The following is a 20172-nucleotide window of genomic DNA, read 5'->3' as shown; positions in this document are numbered from 1 at the left end:
GCGTGTTTTATTGTAATATATTATAGTTATTTCATTATAAGGTTAAAAGTAAAATATAAATCTAACGTTAAATGAACTTGTAATAGTAAATATGTAAGCTTATATCTATATTTATGTATTTTTGTATGTATTTCAGGTGGTAATGGATATATACATGTATGAAACTTTTCATCCATGTCCATATTCATATCCATTTAGGTTCATTTATATCCGTATCTATATCTATTTAGGTTCGTCCACAGTATCCACAGTATCAGGTCTATATTTACTGTGGATAGGGTGGGTATCCACAGTATCAGGTCTATACTGACGCTGACGGCAACACTGGATAAATACCTTTTAACCACCTTCATACCTCTCTTAACCGTTTTTTTTTGTTCAAATCTCTCGATCTCCCCCAAATCTACATCTCATCCCAAACCCTAAAATCTAAATTTTTACTAATTCATCCTCCACGTGATACAATCTGCTTCAAATCAACCTACATTGTTGTAACACATAATCGAATCACCAAACTATCAACCAAAAAAATCAGATCATAATCGGAACTAATGGCGACAATGGAGAGCTTGATCGGACTTGTTAACAGGATACAAATGGCGTGCACTGTATTAGGAGATCACGGCGGCGAAGGAATGTCTCTTTGGGAAGCTCTTCCTACCGTCGCCGTTGTCGGTGGTCAGGTAATCGATTCTGCTACTTTTTTTATTTTATTTTTCAATTTTTTAACTACTTAATATTGACATTTTTATTATACTTCAGAGTTCAGGAAAATCATCGGTGCTTGAAAGCGTGGTTGGTAGAGATTTCCTACCTCGTGGATCTGGTGTGTAAAGTTACGTTTAGATAAGATCAATCTCTGTAGGAAGTATATATATTGTGTGTATGCAATTCATAGAACCAGACTCAGGATGTTAATTTATAACTGAGAAGAAGCATGTTAGTATAATTTATGCAGTTAGAAATGAATTTTTGAAATGTCTGTATTATTAGAACTGGTGAAATAGGAAATACATATGCATATATGCTTCATGTTTCCTAATTTTGTATATATTTTGGTCAACTGTAAGGTATTGTTACGAGGAGGCCGTTGGTATTGCAGCTGCATAAGATAGAGAGGGGAACTGAGTATGCTGAATTTCTTCATGCTCCAAGGAAGAAGTTCACGGATTTTGGTATGTAATGCTCGATTCTCGTCTCTCATTTTGCAAAGTTTCTTTGAAGTAATCTGTAAAAGTTTTGTACTAGAGATTGTTGATGTTTGTTCAGAATAAGTGATTTTTGATGGGATTTATATGTCTGCACCTAGCAGCATGAGCAATTTGTGTGATGCTAAGAATACGCTTGTAATACAGTGGAAATGAAATACACCGAGAAGGCAAAGGGAGAGGATTCAACGATGTAAACAAAAAATCTAAAGATAGGAGTATAAACACGAGTTAGAATCAAAAGATTATTGACTTAGTATAAGCTTGGCTGGATCCTTCTATGCTTTTTGCAAATTGTTATATAGTTTCATGCCACAAAGCCCTATAATCATCTTGGTGCCACTATCTGTATTAAGTTTCTATAGAAAAATACTCTAAATGGACAAATGTGATGAACTTGTGCAGATGTAAATAGTTTCAATTACATATGACCTGTTCATGAGTGCATCTTTTATTTGACGTGATATATGGTGTGATATTAGTGTACGTGATACCTGTATGTGAACCGCATCAATATGTTAGTGCAGGAATGAAACTGCTTGAAAAAATGACTTTTCATACTCTTTTCGCAAATTGAACCACATTGCCCTAGTTCAGAAGATTGTGCAGGAGGCAAGCCTTCTTTAAAACGTGTACTTCGGTTCTAATTTACTAATCGAAACACGAAGATAACATTGGCTTATCTTGGCTACGCTTTAACAATCTTTACACAGTTAAAATTATTATTTCATTTGTCCTACCGCATCATGAACTTCATTTCTCCCTTGACCTTTCACATTTTGAAACTATATCAAGTTCTTATTATCTTAGTGAATGGCTACACTGTCATCGCTACTTAGTGTTTTCACCGACTTCAAGTAATTTGAAGTTACAAGACAGCTTGAATGATGAAATAGTTGACATTGAGATCTTGTAATTCAGGAGATTTCCCCAGCCCATAAAGAACTGTAGATACATATAGCTCTCAAAAGATAAAGAGAAAAATGGTGGATAAACAGTCATTTATCATTTATTTGGATCAAACTATCACTCTTACTAAATATTAATATAGAATTGAGTTTCTATGTTTTGTTACCAGTCCCTTAGAGGCATGTCTTCTATTGGTCTCTGAAATGTAGTAACAGTAGTACTATTTAAATTACCATTATCTGCCCGAGTGCAAACAAATAGTATAGGAAGAATAAACTAATAAACAATATACGTTAGACTTATTTCTCAACTTGAATGTGATATGACCAGCGCTATCATTTATGATCAAATATTATTGTCTAATACTCTGCTGAAAAAATGAGAAAAGTACTTTGATGCCACATGATTTTCAAGAAAAAACTGTTAGATCATCTTCGTTATTGGATGATATGTTAATATTGCATCATTTCGAAAATATCAGTTAATATTACATGTTATTTGTTTATTTAATCAGAATTTTGTAGGAAGAAGATTGTCCAAAGTTGTAGGGTCTATTCAATTAAAAACTAAAAGAATTGTCACTAGTTTCCCCACGGAAAGCATTCTTTTTCTTTTTGTCCTGTAAATGCTTAGCCCCAATATATATCTCCTTGGATGATTGATCATATGTTAAGATCACCAGCTTTTTAATATATATATATATATATATATATATATATATATATATATATATTTTTTTTTTTTTTTTTGCAGCTGCTGTGCGCAAGGAGATTGAAGATGAAACAGAGCGTATCACTGGGAGGTCAAAGGCAATCTCAAACCGTCCAATTCATCTTAGCATTTATTCTCCAAATGGTATTGTTACGTTCTGTGGAAACTGCCAGCTGTTTCACGATCATATCTATTTTAGGCATACAATTTTTTGGTAATCTTGACAAATATTTTGTTTTGAATATATCAATGCTGAGTGCTTAAGAATTTTGTTTTACAGTTGTGAACCTGACTCTTATAGATCTTCCTGGATTAACAAAAGTTGCTGTAGGTGAGTTTTTACTATTATTTAGGTATATCATTAATTTCCAGCCTGAATTGTGGTACTAATATTACGGTAACTGATGCAAATATATGTAATGACTTTTTTTGCTTTGCAGAGGGACAACCAGAATCAATTGTTGAAGATATTGAAAATATGGTCCGTTCTTATGTTGAGAAGGTAAGGGAAACACATGTACCATATTATATTATACCATCCAAATGTTGTAGCTTAGATGATAGTTTTGGTAAAGATTTTGACTTTAACGTATTGGTATTGTTTGTGACATACAATAATTAGCATGTGTTATGCTTCCATGTTACCTTTTGGCATGCAACCAATAATTTAACAGAACTTGTCTGGAGTGTATTTATAATTTTATGTCAGGGACTTATTTCCACTCGTTTCATCTAATACTTTTTGAGTTCTTGTAGCCAAATTGCATTATTTTAGCAATTTCTCCTGCTAATCAAGACATTGCCACGTCTGATGCTATAAAGCTTGCTAGAGAAGTTGATCCTTCAGGTATCTTATGGTTGTATATTCATCTTTCTCATGAGTCATGCCATAAAAGGTCACCATTGTCATGATTCTTCCTTTTAAGATCATTGGCCCTTATGTGCATACACACAACTTGAACTTGGTTATCGTCTACTTCTACTTTGTCACTCTCATACCTTGATTAAATGTTACTAAATTCTTCTCGTTCTTCTTAAAATTGTAGGTGACCGCACATTTGGAGTGGTAACTAAACTTGATCTCATGGATAAGGGAACAAACTGTCTAGATGTATGGGTTTTATCATCTCATGTGTTTCTATATTAATTACTCACTGTTCTTTGCTTCTAACACCTATTGGCACTTTTTTATACATACTTGATTACATAGAGTTAAGATTGTTTGGCGGTGGTATTATTTATAAAATTTGTTTATTTATTTATCTTAAAATGATAGGTTCTTGAGGGAAGATCCTACAAGCTTCAGCATCCATGGGTTGGCATTGTAAATCGTTCGCAAGCTGATATTAACAAGAATGTTGACATGATGGCTGCTCGACGAAAGGAACAGGAATATTTTGAATCTAGCCCTGAATATGGACACCTGGCACCTAAAATGGGTTCAGTATATCTTGCAAAGCTTTTATCTAAGGTACATTTGTCCCAGTATCTACTCCAAAATACTCCAAAATACTATCTGCTTGCAATTTTTTTAATTACATGGTTTAACAATTTCTCGTTTACCCCATCAGCATTTGGAGAGTGTCATCAGGCAAAAGATACCGAGCATAGTTGCTTTGATTAATAAGAATATCGATGATATTAATGCTGAGTTGGACCGTATTGGTAGGCCAATTGGAGCAGATGGAGCGGTAAATAACTTCATACAAGTATCATAAATTATTTATATACCACTTTATTACACAAATAGTCCCCATGCTTTGTTAAAAATTGCAAGTTTCTTCCCTAAACTTTTTTTTTATTACGTGGATAATAGTCTTGTGGTTCGCAAATCTTGCACGGATAATCCCTGTAAATTACCCTCACATGTCTGGCACATGACTAGATTCAACGGAAATATTTAACGCCCGTTAGACACAGGGACTATCTGTTCAAGATTTGCAAACCACAAGACTATCCGTGCAAGAAAAATATTTCTTAGGGACGAAACTTGCAAATTATTGAAAAACCACATGGACTATCCGTGTAATTAAGTCTTTATCTACTGTAAATTATGAAAAAATTTCTTGTATACTTATGAACAGGCACAACTATATACAATATTGGAATTGTGTCGTGCATTTGATCGTGTGTTCAAAGAGCACCTTGATGGAGGGTAATTTACTTGCATTTAATATACTTGTTAACTTAATGCACTTTTTCATCCACCACATTTGCACTACAAATGAGATACATGATAAGCTGATGTCACTTTTCAGGCGACCAGGTGGCGATCGAATATACGGTGTCTTCGATCATCAGCTACCAGCTGCGTTAAAAAAGCTTCCTTTGGACCGTCACCTGTCCACCAGTAACGTCAGAAAAGTTATCTCAGAGGCTGATGGTTATCAACCCCATTTGGTTGCTCCTGAGCAAGGATATAGAAGACTAATCGATGGATCTCTTGGATTTTTCAAGGGCCCCGCTGAAGCAACTGTTGATGCGGTAATCATTCTTAGTATTTGGTGTAACCGCAGTTTAATCCCTTGTATTCTGCTATACAAGTAAATTTCAGTATGTATATATAATAATATATATATTAATTAGATTAAATGTCTCTTATTTCTCCCCTCAGGTACACTTCATTTTGAAGGAACTTGTGAGGAAATCGATTGCAGAGACAGTGGTAAGTCCTTCAATTCTTTGTTAATATGGGTATATTATTGTCTAAAAACCAAAGACATGATTTAAACCTCAAAAACCATACATTTTAGATGCTCTGTTCTTGGAATGAATTTGTTAATGCTTGATGGCTGCTGCAGGAACTGAAGCGTTTCCCGTCACTCCAAGCTGACATAGCAGCAGCTTCAAATGAATCACTGGAAAAGTTTCGTGATGAAAGCCGGAAAACAGTTAACCGCCTAGTGGAAATGGAATCAACTTATCTAACAGTCGAATTCTTTCGTAAGATTCATGATTCGGACAAGAACCCCAGAGATGATAAGCAGTCAAACAGATCAGGCCCTAATACAGCAGATCGATATGAAGATAACCACTTCAGGAGGATCGGTACACATTACCTTTTGATCTATTTTTTATGTTGCTGATACTAAAAAGTGGCATGATGTGGGTCGGCGAGGGTTCGGGTTCGGGTTGACCTGCAAACCCTTCTTTGTCCATTTTTAAAAACTTCATAGAAGTTATATTTCGTAACAATATAGTAATATAAAATAAAATTATGATATAAATGTTAGAAACTGACTTACTTGGGAGGTTGTATGCATCAAACATAGACTCTTGTGCAAGTTTGAGCCATCTTACATAAATCAATGCTTTTATAAGTGAGTGGGCCGAATTTGCTCCCTTTTTTGATGCCTGTTCAACTAATAGTTAAAATTCACACTTACGGAAACAAATTGCGTTCTGTTCATGTTGGCCTTGGTCTATTCTGAAGCACTTCAAGTGGCTTAATTAGCTAATGGTCATTAAAAGTCGAAAGCTAATTATTAATTATCAAAGTTGACCTAGTTTCTGAATGTAGTAAGTGATTCTGACCAGGTTCAAACGTCTCTGCTTACATTGGTATGGTATGTGATACACTGAAGAATACGATACCTAAGGCTGTTGTCTATTGTCAAGTACGAGAAGCAAGGAGATCATTACTCAATCTTTTCTATGCTCAAATTGGAAGAAGAGAGGTGTGTGCTACTTCTTTCTTTTGATGTTTGTCATAAAACTTGAATGATTTAAATAGGGTTTAATTAATCATGAAAACATGAAGTAGTCTTTTTTTATCTACATAAACCATTGTCAAGTTATAGAAAAACAATACAAAAGCTGATAAAAGATGATCCAACCAAAGAACTAAATTGAATAAAAGAAGATAAAAGGAAAAACATTGTCTTCATTCCCAATAGACCTGACCGGATGTTTATCATATTTAACACTCTGTTTCATGCAGAAAGAACAACTTGGTAGAATGTTAGACGAAGATCCTTCACTCATGGAAAAGAGAGAAACGTTAGCCAAGAGACTTCAGCTGTACAAGTCAGCCAGAGACGAGATCGATGCAGTTGCATGGAAGTGACCAGCACATTGAAAACAAGGTGGATAACAAATATCATCTACAAAGTGGTACTATATGTTCGAGGTTTAACAAGTTCCTTGTACTCTAATCATATAAATTTTTGTACTAGTAATTTTACCCGAAGCATGCGATGCCTGTGTAATGAAAAAGATTAAACTTGACGAGTAATATACTTAAAGAGATGTACTGTTTTGTTTCTGTTTTCAGTATCATATTACACTACCTGTGTTCACCTTGTTCTGGGTATTGCTTATAGTCCAGCTTATTCAATAGTTTATTATATTCAGTGAATTACTATAATTTATGAAGAAGAAAAAAAATTGTAAATTCTGACTAAATAGCCTGGCTCCTGAAAGCCAGAATTGGCAAATAGCCATATCTTGGACAAGGTATGATAAATGATAATGTCCTTCCACATTAAATGTTGCTGCTTTTGGAGATGACAAAAATCGCATTATGAGTAATGACCTAAAATGTATGTGGCTCGAAACGGATAAAGTTTAGCACTCGAACATAACAGGTGTCCACTATGGGTCAATAAGGACAACCTACCATGCAGTTAGGCGTAAGGTACTGTTTGTATATGATAATGTTGAGGGTTAAAAAAAAGCTTAAAAGAATTGGTGTCTGCCTTGGATGCCATGCAATTCTGTTAGCATTATGGATTTCCTATAGTAAATAGTAAATGTTGTGATTAAGAGGGGATCGACTGGATGTTGGTAGTTGGTACACACAAATTTGAGAGAAAATACCTCTATTACTCACAAGAATAGATTACACGAGTATTACAAAACTTAAATAAAAAAACTCTCAAACTAACACACTAGGAATTCTCACCACTCTCTAGGGATGTATTCACTCTTGGTTAAGATTACACACATCTCATACACACTAACTAGGTTGTGATTACTCTGTTCTGAATGCATACAATGAAGGTTTCCACCTCTATTTATAGGAAAAATTTGAAGAGGTGGAAAAGTGTGAACGCTAGATGGTGTGAACGCAGAAAAGGGTGGCTAGCCGTAATCGTTTCCAATTTGAATACTTTTATATGAGTTGTCAAACAAGTAGCTAGCCGTAATTGTTTCCAACTTTGCTTCTTCAACCGGCTTCTTTGAATATCTAGAAAAATCTAGATTACGGCTAGAATGGAAACATCTAGATGACGACATCTAGAAGATACGGCTGTAAATCATCAATTCTCCCCCTCCAGACGTATCCATAGAAAACATTCCGGTTATGTCTCTGCATAACTCTAACTTCTCTCGAGTCACCACCTTTGTTAACATATCCGCAGGATTCTCCTTTGTATGGATCTTCACTAGTCTCAACAGTTGTCGATCAATTACCTCGCGTATTCAATGATAGCGAATATCAATATGTTTTGTACGGGAATGGTACATGGAGTTCTTGCTCAAATCTAGAGCACTCTGACTGTCACAATGTACCTTGTATTCCTTTTGCTTGATTCCAAATTCTTGTAGATAACGCTTTAACCACAACATTTCTTATCCAGCTTCTGCGGCAGCAATATACTCTGCTTCAGTTGTGGATAATGCAACACACTTCTGTAGTCTTGACTGCCATAAAACAGCTCCCCCTGCAAAAATGTAAATGAATCCTGAAGTAGATTTTCTACTATCAGGATCTCCAGCCATATCTGCATCTGTATAGCCTTCCAAGATTGGATCAGCTCCCCCGTAACAAAAACATATCTTCGTTGTACCTTTAAGATATCTGAGAATCCATTTTACCGCATTCCAATGCTCTTTCCCGGGGTTAGAGAGAAAACGACTCACTGTTCCCACTGCGTGAGCAATATCGGGTCTCGTACACACCATTGCATACATCAAACTTCCAACCGCTGAAGAATATGGTACTGACGACATCTCCCCGATCTCTTCCTTGAATGAGGGACAAGAACTCTTGCTTAACTTGAAATGGTTGGCTAATGGAATGCTAACAGGTTTGGCATTGTTCATATTGAATCGTGAAAGGACTCGTTCAATATACTTCTCCTGAGACAGCCATAACCTTCTATTCTTCCTATCTTGGGTAATCTGCATTCTCAAAATTTGTTGAGCCTGTCCTAAGTCTTTCATGTCAAAAGACTTAGAGAGTTCCTTCTTCAGCTGGTTGATGTTCGTTGCATCTTTCCCTACGATCAAAATATCGTCTACATATAGTAGAAGAGCAACGAAATTTCCTTCAGAAAACTTCTGAATATAGACACACTCATCCGCTGCAGTTTTCTTGTACCCTTGACTCACCATGCACGAGTCAAACTTCTTGTACCAATGCCTAGGTGCCTGCTTTAAACCATACAAACTTTTCTTCAGCTTGCATACGAGATTATCTCCTGAAACCTCAAAACCTTCTAGTTGCTCCATGTAAATTTCTTCATGTAAATCTCCATGAAGAAAAGCCGTCTTTACATCCATCTGTTCAAGCTCCAAGTTCATACTTGCGACCAAACCAAGTATAACTCTAATTGAAGTCATCTTGACTACTGGTGAAAATATCTCGTCAAAATCAATCCCTTTCTTCTGTTGGAATCCTTTGACTACAAGTCGTGCTTTGTATTTCACCACTTTTCCACTGCCATCCTTTTTCAGCTTGAACACCCATTTATTTTTCAGTGCTTTCTTCCCTTGTGGAAGTTCTACGATCTCATAAGTCTGATTTTTCTGCAGAGAATCCATCTCATCCTGCATTGCGAGCAACCATTTTTCTTTGTCCTTATGAGATATTGCTTCATGAAAACTCTCTGGTTCTCCATCTTCAGTAAGAAGAAGGTACTCGGATTCCGGATATCTACTCGATGGAATCCGACCTCGTTCAGATCTTCGAACTTCTGGAATATACTGAGGAGATCCACCATCATCTTCGCCTTGTGATGGTCCTGGAATGTCTGGCAGATGGGGTTGTGGCTCCCCCTGCTCAGCACCGTCATTTTCCTCATTATCTTCTACTTCCGGTATTTCATCTTGTACTGCATGTTCATTTCTCATAAATGATTCTGTTGTTACCTCTGGCACCTGAGTGACAACATTTGATTTCTGAGATATTGTGGGCTTTTCAATATCTTCTATTGTCTGGCTTTCATGGAACACCACGTCCCTACTTCTGATCACCTTTTTCTCCTTTGGATCCCATAATCTGTATCCAAATTCTTCATCTCCATAGCCTATGAATATGCATGGAGTAGTCTTTACATCCAGCTTCTGCCTGAGCTCCTTGGATACATGTGCGTACGCCAAACATCCAAATACTCTTAAGTGAGAGTATGATGGATCCTTTCCAGACCAAAGTTTCTCCGGAACTTCAAAATTCAGTGGTACTGATGGAGATCGGTTGATCAAGTAACATGCGGCTCTGACTGCTTTTCCCCAGAATGACTTTGGCAGCTTAGCCATACTGAGCATGCTCCGAACACGTTCCATGATTGTTCGGTTCATTCTTTCTGCTATACCATTGTGTTGAGGGGTACGTGAAACTGTCTTCTCATGTCGGATGCCATATGATCTGCAATAGGTATCGAACTGCCTGGAAGAGTATTCACCGTGTAACAACCCTGATTTTTCCGTTATTTTCGTTAACCTTCCGTTAGTTTATTTAACGGCGATTATTTAACTTTTATGCGTTTACGTGTATTAAATGCGTACTTGATTTTCGGAGGGTTTTAATAATTGATATGGGTTGATATTAATTCAAATAAATATTTCGGATAATGAAATACGACAAAAACGATACGATTTTGATAAAAGCTTTTTGAGCAACGAAACGTTCGGGTTTATTTTAATAATTAATTTTATTAATTATTAACTTTTTAAAATATTTAATTTATTGGGTTTTTAATAAATTAGACAATTGGTTGCGTTTAACGATCGGGTTAGCGTTCCGGGCCTTCGGTACTACTAAACGGCACTTAAAACGGACCACGATTACACGGGATTGAAAAACGAGAGCCCGGGAACCCCATGAGGGCCCCATTCGGCCGACCCCTCCCTATACCCCCCTTATATTTTAATTTTTGATAATTTTAGGGACTTATGTGCTAATTTGTAAAACTAGGGTTTAATATAAATTAATTTGTGAGGATTAAATGAAATGTCCCGTTCTTATTGATTAAAAACGTTCCATATTAATTGATTTCGTTGCGAGGTTTTGACCTCTATATGAGACGTTTTTCAAAGACTGCATTCATTTTAAAACAAACCATAACCTTTATTTCATCAATAAAGGTTTAAAAAGCTTTACGTAGATTATCAAATAATGATAATCTAAAATATCCTGTTTACACATGACCATTACATAATGGTTTACAATACAAATATGTTACAACAAAATAAGTTTCTTGAATGCAGTTTTTACACAATATCATACAAGCATGTACTCCAAATCTCGTCCTTATTTAAGTATGCGACAGCGGAAGCTCTTAATAATCACCTGAGAATAAACATGCTTAAAACGTCAACAAAAATGTTGGTGAGTTATAGGTTTAACCTATATATATCAAATCATAATAATAGACCACAAGATTTCATATTTCAATACACATCCCATACATAGAGATAAAAATCATTCATATGGTGAACACCTGGTAACCGACATTAACAAGATGCATATATAAGAATATCCCCATCATTCCGGGACACCCTTCGGATATGATATAAATTTCGAAGTACTAAAGCATCCGGTACTTTGGATGGGGTTTGTTAGGCCCAATAGATCTATCTTTAGGATTCGCGTCAATTAGGGTGTCTGTTCCCTAATTCTTAGATTACCAGACTTAATAAAAAGGGGCATATTCGATTTCGATAATTCAACCATAGAATGTAGTTTCACGTACTTGTGTCTATTTTGTAAATCATTTATAAAACCTGCATGTATTCTCATCCCAAAAATATTAGATTTTAAAAGTGGGACTATAACTCACTTTCACAGATTTTTACTTCGTCGGGAAGTAAGACTTGGCCACTGGTTGATTCACGAACCTATAACAATATATACATATATATCAAAGTATGTTCAAAATATATTTACAACACTTTTAATATATTTTGATGTTTTAAGTTTATTAAGTCAGCTGTCCTCGTTAGTAACCTACAACTAGTTGTCCACAGTTAGATGTACAGAAATAAATCGATAAATATTATCTTGAATCAATCCACGACCCAGTGTATACGTATCTCAGTATTGATCACAACTCAAACTATATATATTTTGGAATCAACCTCAACCCTGTATAGCTAACTCCAACATTCACATATAGAGTGTCTATGGTTGTTCCGAAATATATATAGATGTGTCGACATGATAGGTCGAAACATTGTATACGTGTCTATGGTATCTCAAGATTACATAATATACAATACAAGTTGATTAAGTTATGGTTGGAATAGATTTGTTACCAATTTTCACGTAGCTAAAATGAGAAAAATTATCCAATCTTGTTTTACCCATAACTTCTTCATTTTAAATCCGTTTTGAGTGAATCAAATTGATATGGTTTCATATTGAACTCTATTTTATGAATCTAAATAGAAAAAGTATAGGTTTATAGTCGTAAAAATAAGTTACAAGTCGTTTTTGTAAAGGTAGTCATTTCAGTCGAAAGAACGACGTCTAGATGACCATTTTAGAAAACATACTTCCACTTTGAGTTTAACCATAATTTTTGGATATAGTTTCATGTTCATAATAAAAATCATTTTCTCAGAATAACAACTTTTAAATCAAAGTTTATCATAGTTTTTAATTAACTAACCCAAAACAGCCCGCGGTGTTACTACGACGGCGTAAATCCGGTTTTACGGTGTTTTTCGTGTTTCCAGGTTTTAAATCATTAAGTTATCATATCATATAGATATAGAACATGTGTTTAGTTGATTTTAAAAGTCAAGTTAGAAGGATTAACTTTTATTTGCGAACAAGTTTAGAATTAACTAAACTATGTTCTAGTGATTACAAGTTTAAACCTTCGAATAAGATAGCTTTATATGTATGAATCGAATGATGTTATGAACATCATTACTACCTTAAGTTCCTTGGATAAACCTACTGGAAAAGAGAAAAATGGATCTAGCTTCAACGGATCCTTGGATGGCTCGAAGTTCTTGAAGCAGGATCATGACACGAAAACAAGTTCAAGTAAGATCATCACTTGAAATAAGATTGTTATAGTTATAGAAATTGAACCAAAGTTTGAATATGATTATTACCTTGTATTAGAATGATAACCTACTGTAAAAAACAAAGATTTCTTGAGGTTGGATGATCACCTTACAAGATTGGAAGTGAGCTAGCAAACTTGAAAGTATTCTTGATTTTATGTAACTAGAACTTGTAGAATTTATGAAGAACACTTAGAACTTGAAGATAGAACTTGAGAGAGATCAATTAGATGAAGAAAATTGAAGAATGAAAGTGTTTTTAGGTGTTTTTGGTCGTTGGTGTATGGATTAGATATAAAGGATATGTAATTTTGTTTTCATGTAAATAAGTCATGAATAATTACTCATATTTTTGTAATTTTATGAGATATTTCATGCTAGTTGCCAAATGATGGTTCCCACATGTGTTAGGTGACTCACATGGGCTGCTAAGAGCTGATCATTGGAGTGTATATACCAATAGTACATACATCTAAAAGCTGTGTATTGTACGAGTACGAATACGGGTGCATACGAGTAGAATTGTTGATGAAACTGAACGAGGATGTAATTGTAAGCATTTTTGTTAAGTAGAAGTATTTTGATAAGTGTATTGAAGTCTTTCAAAAGTGTATAAATACATATTAAAACACTACATGTATATACATTTTAACTGAGTCGTTAAGTCATCGTTAGTCGTTACATGTAAGTGTTGTTTTGAAACCTTTAGGTTAACGATCTTGTTAAATGTTGTTAACCCAATGTTTATAATATCAAATGAGATTTTAAATTATTATATTATCATGATATTATCATGTATGAATATCTCTTAATATGATATATATACATTAAATGTCTTTACAACGATAATCGTTACATATATGATTAAGTTTTTCAAATGCTAATTATTATGTTATAATCAGATTCCTTGCGATAAACTATTGAGTTTAGACTTTGGATTCGCTTGATTTCGTTTCCGTATGATTAAGTTATGTCGATTTGAATTATCGTTGTGTTTTTGTTGCTTGATCAGAAATCTGGTATTGATAGAAAATGAATTGGCATGTGAGACTTATACCACTGAAAATCTCTCTATATATTAAAGTAAACACCAATTGAGTGACAAATACCCTTAAAAATAAATCCTAGCCATCCAATCTTTTAACTACCTCTAATCCTAGCCATCCATTTCTAATTACTCTCTTAATCACGTGACAATCCTTAGTTTAGGAGCTAAACAGACAAAATTAACCCTCACTACTAATAAACACACGGTAGTAACACAAAAATTAGGGGTTTTCTCCAACCAATCATTTGCAGTCGGGCACAATTCTTCATCCTCCCATACATTTAAGGCCACCGTTACACATCTTCACCATCTCAATCAAACCCTCTCATTCTCAATCGACCCTCTCCATAATCACTATCGAATCGTCTATTAAGTCGAGTGACTCTTATGTCTTTTGTGAATGTTATCATGGAAATCGAAGATCGTTCAACGGATTAAGAAGCAGATCATCATCTAACTTTTGTCTGCAAAACTCCATGGATGGCGACAGCAAAAACAGAAGCAATTGAAAATTCAAAAGGTAAACTAATGAAAGTAAACAGGATCAGATGCAATCACGATTACGTTCTAGGGTTCTACAATCACGATGCAATTTAAGTAGTTTTGATTCAAGGATTCTACAATCAACCGACGAAAGCAATTCGTTGGTGTGTGTTTATGTTGAATTACTACAAACTGTAAGTGTATATTGCGTGAATTTAATTTATTAATTCGATAGAGATTAATACATTTAAGAATTTTAGTGTTTCTATTGACCTGTATAGAAACCCTAATTGCACTGACCTTATTTTAGGGATAGCGATCAAAGGGTGTTTTTTTCATTCGACTTCCTTTAGTAGTGATTGTTGTTCAACTTGGAGATCGGAATATGTCAGACCAACATTGGCTCAATCCAATCCTCAAAGAAAGGTATCCTTCTTTGCATAACTAATATAAACTGTATATTCTATTATTTTTTACAAAATGATATCGGGTATTTATGTATGGTTAATAATAACAACATACAAAGGTTAGTTAATGGGGTGTTTAGATGTGCTTTTATACAAAGATTGGTTCTGGTATTCATTTGTTCTTTTACACCTGATTACAGGAAGAGCTCATGTTCGGAAGTTAATACCAGACCTAACAAAATAGGTAGATCAGTTTAACAGGTTGAAACAAGTTAAGGTTAGTTCAAGTTAGTATTTAGTACAGTTAAGTTGCCCCAACACTTTATTATCCATTTCTTTTGTATTTTAATATTAGCATTATATAAAACTCCATTTTTAAATTTAGAATTATAGTTACCTATCAACTAAAAGAAGTTTTGTGAAGATAACATATTGATTGAGCAACTAACCCGTAATTTCAATTTGATGTTTTAGATTGTTAGATGAGTCATTACAGAGTGAATCAACTCCCATTTCAAAATTGTGAAGTGATGAGAGAACACAATAAGATCATATTACAACATGTGATCATGATGGGGGTGATTCCCATCGTTTGCTTCAGTTTTTTAGTACAAAGTTTTCAGTTGGTAAGTGTTTGATTTGATTCTCTTTAAAATTTTTGCGGTTTTTCCTTTTCATGATGTTAGACGTAACTCTTTCACTGCTGCAATGTGCTACTGCTTTTATTTCGGTTTTGTTTATCATAAATATCGGACTTTTGGAAATGTTTGGGCTATGACAACCCATACCAGCTACCACCAGATTCCAGTTCTCTTGGTGATCCCTCTTCTTATTCACGGTTGTTTGTAGGTCCCTCAATGTCTACAACTTATGATTTCAATATTATGCGTCTGTTTAGTAATTTGTGTTGATAAAATTTTTATTAATATATTTATTTAAGTTGCTCTGACCTAACAGTCACCAGCTGAATATGCAATATGTTTTTTGTTTTATTTTATGCTAATTCTGCAAGTCTAATACAACATACTCGACAGCCATCTGCAGAAAATCGTATATCCTTACCACATTCCGTCATGTATTATTTGCGTTATATGTTTTGATAATAATTTTGTTTTGTATTCCTTTTTCAAGTTTCTTATGCTAATTCTGGAAGTCTAACTGTATTTATTCATGTATTATTTGCTTTATTTGCAAAAAATCTTATATCCTTACTACATTCTATCATGTATTATTTGCAAAAAACATGTAAACAGAGTAACATGCTATATATGTAGATGTTAACTACTTATGCAAATATTAGCCTTATCCATGTATTATACAAACTATGTGAGTAGGTGTTAACTACATATGCAAATATTAGCTCCCTTTGAGCTATCTTCCATTGCAGTTAAGAAAATGAAAAAAAAGATCTGTACATGGGTTTACGTATTCACTAACTTGCAATTTTTGTTAAGTAGTAGAAATAGAAGCTGCTACGTTTGCATATATTTAATTGTAGGAAGCTGATATGCTGAATCTTTCATTTCCTTGTGAGTTGTTTGATGCTATCAAGAAAGGGAAGGTAAATTAATTAATTTTACTTATTACTTATAACATATATAATGATAATGATATTATATTGAGTTATGATATAATATGATGTACAGTCGTTGTTCCTATTAATCTTGATAAGTCAAGTTTATACCTTGCGTTATACTTGAAGGATGTTTGTTCGTGGAAGTGGCGATTCATCAAGCCCCTGACCTGAGGTTGTGAGAACAGAAATGTAAATGCTTGGAGGTGTTCGTAGGGTTTTGAAACCTCATAAGATCTTTATTTCACTGTTCTTTTTATCAGGTAAGTAGATGGAAAAACTCTTTAAACATTTGTAATTTGCATTGCAATGATCTAATGAGTCTCATGTCCTTCTATAACCACTTTTCAGGCTTCCTCTGTATAATGCTCCTAAATCTACTTGGTCAATCGAGTATACTACATTTGGCGATGGATTCACTATTTCTTCTATATCTTGAGGAAGGTTATCTCACTGAACCTGTTGTAAATCTTTATATATGTTACCGGTGGAAAAATGGATAAGTTGGACGGGTTATCTTAATGATTGTATATCCTTACTTTTATGTTTGGTGTTAAAATTAAGGGATTTGATTTAGTAGTTCGACATGGTCTAATCACTTTTGAAACTTCACAGCCTGATTTTTATTGTTGTTTTTGCAGGTACTTATTTGGAGGAAGGATAATAGGAAGCTCAAACAGAAGTAGCGTAAGCATATGCATACATATATGTATAAGATGGAACTGTTTTGTCAGGTCCAATCGGTTAGCTCTTCTAAAAAAATATGGGATCACAGAATATCATTTAATTTCTTTAGGTTGGGTAACATTTAAATATAGATGTGACAATATCAACCCATAAGAATAGGTCAAGTTGGGTTGTGCTATAATATCAACTGCTACTGTTCATGGAATCATGGCCATGTACGATCTATATTAATAATAATCTTAGCAGCTAGCACGTGCTGGGCAAAAAATATGAAGGTAAACAAATGAAATTATTAAACTTTACATGTATTTTGCTATATATTCTTTCCACTTTACAGTAATTATTGTTGCTCATTTTTTATTTGTTTATGTTTTCTGATATCACGAGTCATTTGACAATATGAGTTTCAGTTGCGTATGTATGTATGTATGGAAAACACATATGCCAGAATTAATGGGTTAGTATAATGGGTAAAGTTGTTATAATATTTTTTTTATTATTTTATAAAAGGCATTGGAAAAGTTGTTATATAGTAGTGAGGATATATATCAATGGGTCAGTGTAATGTGTAATGGGTCAGAATTAATGGGTCAGTGTAATGGGTAAAGTTGTTATAAAGTTTTTTTTTTTATTACTTTTAAAAGGCATTGGTAATGGGTCGGAATTAATGGGTCAGTGTAATGGATCATTTACTTCATAGTTCATATTAATGTTCATGCATACCGGCCATCATTAAGTCAAAATTGTAAGTTAATCTGTGTAGGAAATTTTTTCGGATGTGCCAATTGCAAACAGAGAAATTGTGTACAATATGTCTACTCAACGCAAGTTGAAAAATGTCCAAGTCATCCACAAGGTACAATCTTTGATAGATCTTTCTTTGCATTTTAGATGTGACGAAATGGGTAGGTTTTCCCCCGGGTCAATATGGGTAAAGTTGTTATATAGTAGTGAGGATATATATTAATGGATTAGTGTAATGGGTCAGAATTAATGGGTCAGTGTAATGGGTAAAGTTGTTATAAAGTTTTTTCTTTTTAATTTTTAAAAGGCATTGGTAATGATAATGAGTTATAATTAATGGGTCAGTGTAATGGGAAAAGTTGTTTTAAAGTTTTTTATTATTTATTTTTTTATTTTTAAAATGCATTGATAATGGGTCAGAATTAATACGTCAGTGTAATGGGTAAAGTTGTTATAATTTTTTTTTAATTCTTAAAAGGCATTGGTAATGGGTCAGAATTAATGGGTCAGTGTAATGGGCCGTGTACTACATAGTTCATATTAATGTTCATACATACTGGCCCTCATTTAGTCAAAATTTTAAGTTAATCAATGTAGGAAATTTTTTCGGATGTGCCAATTGCGGACAGAGAAATTGTGTACAAAATGTTTACTCAACGTAAGTTGAAAAACGTCCAAGTCATCCACAAAGTACAATCTTTGACTAAATCTCTTTTTTAATTTTAAATGTGATGAAATGGGTGGATTTTCCCACGGGTCAATATGGGTGAATCTGTAGAAGGCATTAGGTTGACCTGAAACAGTTTCTAACATTTTAAAAAAAAAAAAATTCATACAGAATTAGTGTGTCAAATAATGTAAGGAAATATGTAATATTTCAATGTACCTATCTACCTTCCTTCCTTCCTTCCTTCCTTTATTAATGATTTTAGGAGGTTTTATGCATTAAAAATACACATTCGACGATTTGTCTTTTTTTCTTTTTACTTTACGCACTCATTAAATTTTGCCGAGACAACAAAGAGGGCATCTTAGTTGTGATATTGGTGATTTTTCATTCGGGAAATATGACCGCCTCTAAGTATGCGTATGTTTCTTTTTATTAAATTAATTTGATTTATACATCAAAATTATATTTCAGGCCATGAACCTATATTAGACATGTTATATGCCCTTAAACAACTTATTCTCTGATCAAAACTAAAATTATAAAAATGGGTATTTGTAATTTATAAAATCTCAAATATCATATTATTTAAAAAGGTAGGTTACATATATGCAGATGTAGTGTTTGTAATCGGTTATGCGTCTGACTATGTATGATTTTGGGACAGAATTAAAGTGGGCTATACATAACATAAACATTGCCCAAAACATTTTGAACATGTTGGGGCTTGAATAATTAAGCAGAGATCGAACTGTGACTTTGGTAGAAACCTAATGTAGTTTAAGGGCCAAATAAAGGTACGTGACTTTGGTAAAAAAAAAAAAAACTAATATCTATCTGTTAGTTTTTAAAATGAAATGTTCAATTTTAGAGATTACACAAATGGTGTTTTTTTATGTTTATATTGTCTGTTATATATGTAGCGCTTAATACGTATTTGGTTATTACATATAAATATAAACTTATAATCAGACCTAAGTTGTGTTTGTGTAGTATACAAGTCACATTAGATTGGGAATTATACCGGTGAATACGAGTGCCAAATGATGGGTAAAACATATTGAACTCTATCCACTCACTTCCTGGCCATGTATGTATACCGATTATGTGCTTTGTATTTGTATTGTTATGGATAATCTTTTGTTTGGAAGTAATATGGCACGACTATGTGATTTTAAATATGGGTCGAGGGATACGATTTGAAATGATCGGTGACGAGTGTAAAGATGGCAAAATGGGCGGGTTGGGTAACAACTGAAAATATGTCAGGCTGGAAAAACATTACCCAAATAGATCTGTTCACAAATATGTCACAATTGTATGTCGATTTTTTTCATATTCCTGTGAAATTTATTAAGTAGTGTTATACAAACAAATGTTTTTTGTGAAACAACATATAGTTATATTGTGATAATTGTGGTTTGAAATAGCAGTGAAACGGGTCACATGTAACTTAAAAGATTGTATGTAGAGATGCATACATGAGATGAAGA

At 33.9% G+C, this 20172-nt stretch overlaps 1 pseudogene; it reads left to right on the top strand.

The window, feature by feature from the left end:
• Positions 1 to 551: 551 nt before the first annotated feature.
• Positions 552 to 6950, top strand: LOC139847663 (phragmoplastin DRP1C-like; annotated as a pseudogene).
• Positions 6951 to 20172: the final 13222 nt, after the last annotated feature.

This window comes from Rutidosis leptorrhynchoides, chromosome 5 (assembly GCF_046630445.1).
Source record: "Rutidosis leptorrhynchoides isolate AG116_Rl617_1_P2 chromosome 5, CSIRO_AGI_Rlap_v1, whole genome shotgun sequence".
Classification (NCBI taxonomy): domain Eukaryota; kingdom Viridiplantae; phylum Streptophyta; class Magnoliopsida; order Asterales; family Asteraceae; genus Rutidosis; species Rutidosis leptorrhynchoides.
The sequence above is the reverse complement of the archived record's forward strand: the minus strand, read 5'-3'. Positions and strand labels throughout refer to the sequence as shown.